Genomic DNA, 6,000 nt, shown 5'->3' with positions numbered 1-6,000 from the left:
GGGATTGTGCCAAATGATTTTCAGAATTACTTACAAAAAAAAAAAGTGAATACAAATGTGTAATTAGAGGAGCACGTAGTCAACGGAGGTGTAGCGATAAACAACGGGCCCTTTCCACAGCAGGGTGCTCACAGGTGTAATTCATCACATTCATTATAGTCTAGTTCTATTTATTGTCACAGTCGTTCCAGTGAGGCAGCATGCAGAACATCAGGGGCTTGTCCCCTCCCCACGAAAGGAAGGGGGCCATTATAAGCAGAGTGAAGCAGGGATGAGGCTGAAAACCTGGATCACGTTATCATCATGCGATCAGGCGACCCGTGGTCCTCAAAGTCAACGGGACTTTGGCTAAATGACTGAAATGCGATGAGTGGCGGACACAAGATGAAGATGTTGTGTTTTAGAATAAAATATCCCACTCATAAATTTCCAAGCTTTATTGTGTCTTATAAAAGATGGTTGCTAAACGAGACCACAGAGGTTGTTGAAGACGTTAAACCTCATGGCCCTGACGTGGGAATTTTTACAAAACTGTAATAATAATCATAATCCATGGAGTAGATTTTTATGACCCAACATTAACTATTATCACATGCACACTTCAAAAATCTGAAAAGGTCAAGTTCATTATTGAAGATTATCTTGGTGAACAAAATATCTACATACAAACCTTTGTGTGCCATCGAGCTCATTTCCTGCAAAAAAATAAAAATTCAATATAAAATTCCAATTGGCTTTGACTGGTGGAACCCATGTCATGCTAACTTCCGGGTTTGGACCTGGGTTGGCCTACACACATAAATGAGCCCTGATGAAACCTCTACTTTGTCTACAAAAAAGGGCCTGTCAGCAGAAAGTGAACTAGCAACTATGACAATCAAATAATTGCACAAGTACAAAGCAAAAAATACATGTTTTCTGTTTATATTGTTTGCACAAATCAGGAGTGCAAAAAGCTCACCTTGGGTGACGTGCTGATTATTTGTTTGTTATTCATTCATACATACACTTTACCATTTCTACACTCTTTGTGATGTGAAACGTAGACAGTGGTGGAGGACTAAGTAAATCTATTCCGGGAATAAATCTACTCTTACCTCCACTACCTCATTATTGAATCACTGTGTCAACCCAACCTTCAAAAAAGAAAGCGTGTTTACGCGTGGAACTCGTGTCATCCCTGCTCTCAGGATGATGAGATAGAGTTTCAGTTCTGACGTTTCACAGTTCTGCTTGAGGCAACACCGATGTACCAAAGTGCATTTCAAGTGGCTCCGCACTCTCACATGACAAATTAATAGAAGTTCAGCACTGGGAAAGAGACAAAGACTGTCTGACAACAGTGTTTGTAGACAGGGTGCAGGGTGTTCTGATGTCATGAGAATTTCCCTGAAGAAACCCGAGTCCGTGATGATGAGGCCCATATTGACTTCTGGCATCAGTCTGAGGACTCTTGAGTGTCATGTTGAGTATAAATAATAAGTCTTTGTATTGCCATGAACAATCGCCCCCCCCCCCCCCCCCATCACATTGCAAAGACATGTGATAAATGAGGAACAACCTCATTTCTCATGAAACCCCACACTCTGACGTTTCACCCCATACTTTGCCTGTAATAGATCTCTCCTGAGCTTCTGTTTGCTGAGCAAAAAAAGTGCATGAGTCCCGCAGGTTGAATCTGAACAGGTGACGTGAAGGATTATGCATATCAGTCTCTTTGATAGACTCACGCTTTGTGCTGTAGAGACTGAGCTGCACGTATTAGTAATCTAGCGGAAGACAGAGACACAACAGTGTGCCGCTGAGTTATTCGCTGCATTGTGTGCTCTCTGTGTGCACAGTCTGTTCCTGTGTGTACTACACTCATTTGTCATGAAACACTGGAACAATTTAACTGGTCACAATATGGAAATGAAACCAAGGAACATACTTCACCCCCACACTCCATCCCATCCATATTGCCGCCAACATATCCTCGTGAGAGAGACGAGAATTTACACAATGAGTCCATTATCATCCATTTATGTCTGTCTTTGCATCTGAGCAGGAGATTAGACTGCGGCGATCGGGCCAATGAACAACACACACAGCATCTTACTGGCTTTCTGATGCATTCAGTTTGACGCCATGTTGGTTGGCCTGTGGTTTTATCTCTACTGCCACATGATTCACCCCCGCCCCCCTCCAGACTTCTGACCTCTAACTATGCACGTTTGTTCCTCCTTGATAAAACCTGTTTTGCATTTATCTGGAAATGCAGATATCAAGAGAATTCTGCAATGCAATCTGTGTAAACAAACCAATTTGCCTTCCAGAAACGCAAACGCTGAGACTTCTAGGCTACTGTCATTTGGCTGCGGTCCTGTCCTGTGCTGTCGGCCTGATTCAGCACGACTGATATCACCATTACACATTGGTGGTTTAAAAGAAGCCCGTCTAAGTTGGAGTCAGTCGCTGAGTCACCATGTAGAGAAGAGTAATAGTAGGTGACAGCACTACGGGCGACTGCACAGACAGCAACCAAGCCGTGAATTGATGCTGCTGAAATATGCTGCGTCATCTCGGTAGTGTCAGCACAAGATCATTTAAGGACAAACGGGTATTAAGGTTGTAATATCTCAATGACTACTCTGTCTGGAGGTGAGCTCGAAGCGGCAGACAAACCTCCCAGGTGAAGCAAACCCATAAAATCCTTTCATTAGCACTTCTGTTAGAGGATTTCAAACCTTCCCGAATGGCCAGGTGGAGACTCCCTGCTCCCTTTAGCTCTTTTTACACAGCTGTCCGTGTTCTCAGGCGCTGCGCTTGCATGTGAATGACCACTCGTGCTCATGCTCTTTAAGGATCTGTGTAATGCAGTTTCTCTAAGCCATTGATTTAATATCCATGACTGTCAGGGACAAAGCAATGAAACTGATTGAAGAGTGCAGTTTACACACAAGGAGATTTGTGGTTAAATAGAATGGATGATCGCCTCCATGCGACGCGGGAAATCCTGCGTGCAGCACGGACACACAGCAGCTGAACATCTGGAGGTGGGTTTGAAATGGATGAAATAGAAATCAGGATTAACTTAAAGCACAGGCGGGGGGGGGGGGGGGGTAAACAGCCTCTTTGTATTGATCCAGATGTGACAGTGTAGCAGTGCACATCAAACCGTGTGAAATGGTTCGATTCTGTTTTTCACAGCAGTGATGGGAAACGTTTGGATACCAACTGTTACAAGTGACCTCTAGGATCTGGCCACGCCCACATACACACACATTTGTACAGCTATCTTTGCGGGGACCTTCGATAACACAGTGCATCTACAAGCCACATATACTTCAACACAAACCAAACCAAAACTAATACCAACTTTAGCCTTACAGCAAATCTGTGTGCTTGACGATAAGGATTTACATAAAAGTAACCTTGTTTTTGACCCCTAAAGGAAGCTGAATACCCACCATGCAACTGACAGATTTAATGACTGATGACCCAAAAATCTGTCTTTTACCAAGTAAGACATTTCAGTGTCGGTCCACAATTCACAACCCTAATTTCTTGCTTGTCTGCCATGCATTTAAAGTGTTGTTTTACACACAAATACTGTTGGTTTCCTGACAACATGTCTCTTCAACACACAACCCAAAATAATTTCCACAGAAGTTGGAAAGTCGGCGAGTGTGAACCATCTGCTAGAACCATGAATATAAACGGAGTTGATCTTATCTCTTTTATTACCGCTTCCCATTTTCTTTTCCAGACGCCAGTCAGCGCACAGCGCTGAATGATGAAGCTGGTCGCCACCAGCTCCAATGATGGTCATGTGACATTTAAAGACCATTTTAAGGATGCCAAATCATTTCAAATCATGTTCCTGTAAATGTTTACTGAGAGAAAAACTTAACATGTTTTGGGGGCGTTGTTGAATATTTGATCTGTAATCTGTTGTTCCAACCAACATTTTTAAAATGTGTTGTCTTAATTTTAAGAGGAGCGTTTTGGGAGCAAATTAAAAAGCTTCTCATAGGAAACATCAAAAACAATCAGGATTCTCAGAACAGTTTCAGAACCAAAAAAAAAAAAAAAAAAAAAAACGGCAGCTAAGACAGCAGGGAAAACTTGTTCGTGAGCTCAAGACAACAATTTACCAGTAATCAAATGGTAAAATAAACTTTTTGAAGTATCACTGGCCACATGTTTGTTTTTACTGAGTGTGGAGCGTGTCACCGTGTGGCCCGGGAGGCTGGTGTGAGTGCGGCCACTGCGCCTCCGTGTCGTGTCTCTTTAAATGCAGCAGGCAGTGCTGTTGGTCTGTGCTGGAGTAGCGCAGGGCGCACGGTGCGGCGCTGCCTCTCCGCAGCGTCAAAGAGCCTCCACCTCCGGCAGGAGGCTGGAAAAAAAAAAAAAAAAAAAAAACACAGCTGGCCCCACAGCCTGCATCAAAACCACGCTATGAGCCGAGCAGGGCCAGGGAACCGGAGAGTTGGCTGGCTGAAGTAGACTGGTGAGCCTCCAGGACCGTTAAACACACACTGGCTATCTGAGAGCCGGGAGCGTGTAGCAGCGTATGCGGTGCAGCTCAGTTGATTATTGAAGAAGCAGTGTGACACTGATCGAGCTGACGGGATTGTAAACTAAAGATAGTTGACTGCGGATGAAGACACGGCAGCTTTTAAGAGAAAATGCTGCCGTTTGGCACATTCACCGTGGACATGAAACGGCACGAGCCTGAGAGATGACCCTCCGCACATGAGTTGAGATCTGCCGTCAAATCAGCCTGCAGCCTCTCATTCTGGAGGTAAGATGAAGTCTCTCTAGATGCTACATGTCTGTCTTGCTGTACCTGACTCAGAGGAAACGTCGCATAGGAAAGAGAGAAAGGTGCTGTGTGTAGTGTTTCAGAAGTGTGTGTGTGTGTGTGTGTGTGTGTGTGTGTGTGTGTGCGCGCGCGATTACACTGGAGTTGGCTGCACTTACATGAACATAAAACGCAACAAAAACACCAGCAATAAATTCCAAAATATTGAAGTCTTTTTTTCCTGATTTTTTTTTGGAGATGATTTGAACGCGTGCAAACGAGCTGCCACTCAACTTCAGGGCAGAATGTTCTGCTAAAACTTAGAGAGATTAAAACCTGTATATTCTGATCATTTCCATCAGTCCTCTGTCCATTTATCTCTTTGTTGTAGTTCCATCTACAAGATTTTGTTGAAGCAGAAGGGAATTTGTTTCAGTATATTGCCGTGTTCAGTAGCCATTAAAGAAACATCAGTCTGAAACAGGAACCTGGTCTCAGGGCGAACTGCCTCATCGTTCACCTCGACGTGTGAAGTCTGTGGACTTCCATTACAGCTTTCCTGCTAATTTTTTTTTTTTTTTTTTTACCAGAGCTGCAAGTCTGCCTCAGAAAAAAGCCACAACCTCCCCTGCCATTGCTGCTCTCGTGTATTTCTGCAGTTCAGGTCACTATCACTTTGTTGCTCCCCTGGTCCTTGTAGTTATTAGTGTTTATACCAGAGCTAAATTGATTTCATATAAATAGCATAGCATGAATAGCATAGCGTCTATTTCGGTATCCAACAGTACTGCAGTTATTTAATATTCTGTAAATAAGTGGTGACTGGAGTCATGGCTCCATCTTGCATCAAGTCACCTTGGAGCTCCTTTGCCGGTAAACATGAGGGTCACTGTAGGGTGTTCTGGGGGCTTTAGCTCCTCTTATCCCCCCTGGAGCTGCCCCTGTCAGTGGTAATTTTTCTCTTTAGTTGTTCGATCAAAAAAAAAAAAAAAACGAAAACACACAAGTTCCCTGGTTTCACAAATGACGTCCGAATACGTTTTAAAGACTCCACCACGTCTACGTCACTATTTTCTGACATTTGACTTGAAATCAGCAGTGAGCGAAGTATAAAACAGGCCATTAAAATGACAACCACAGTATATCACAACACGGTTTAACATCAGCTGGTCAAGCACATTAATGAATGTACTGGAAGTATGCAGATTCAGCAG

The 6,000-nt window shown here is 43.6% G+C and overlaps 1 protein-coding gene across 2 annotated transcripts in view; it reads left to right on the top strand.

Moving 5' to 3' along the window:
• Positions 1–4,398: 4,398 nt before the first annotated feature.
• The window catches only part of wscd2 (WSC domain sialate O sulfotransferase 2), a 36,545-nt gene continuing 34,943 nt past the window's right edge, over positions 4,399–6,000 (top strand). Inside the window, exons 1-2 of one of the 2 annotated variants that reach the window (XM_086206124.1) lie at positions 4,399–4,786; positions 5,377–5,450. The gene's annotated coding sequence lies outside the window, so the exon portion shown is untranslated. The remainder of the gene's footprint in view (positions 4,787–5,376; positions 5,451–6,000) is intronic. The other variant, XM_086206123.1, reaches the window with a different exon arrangement.

The sequence above is a fragment of the Aulostomus chinensis genome, chromosome 6 (genome assembly GCF_037954235.1).
Source record: "Aulostomus chinensis isolate RoL2024-O1b breed Wild chromosome 6, RoL_Achi_v1.0, whole genome shotgun sequence".
NCBI classification, from domain to species: Eukaryota; Metazoa; Chordata; class Actinopteri; order Syngnathiformes; family Aulostomidae; genus Aulostomus; species Aulostomus chinensis.
Note: the sequence above shows the minus strand (reverse complement) of the source record. Positions and strands in the feature narration are given on the sequence as shown.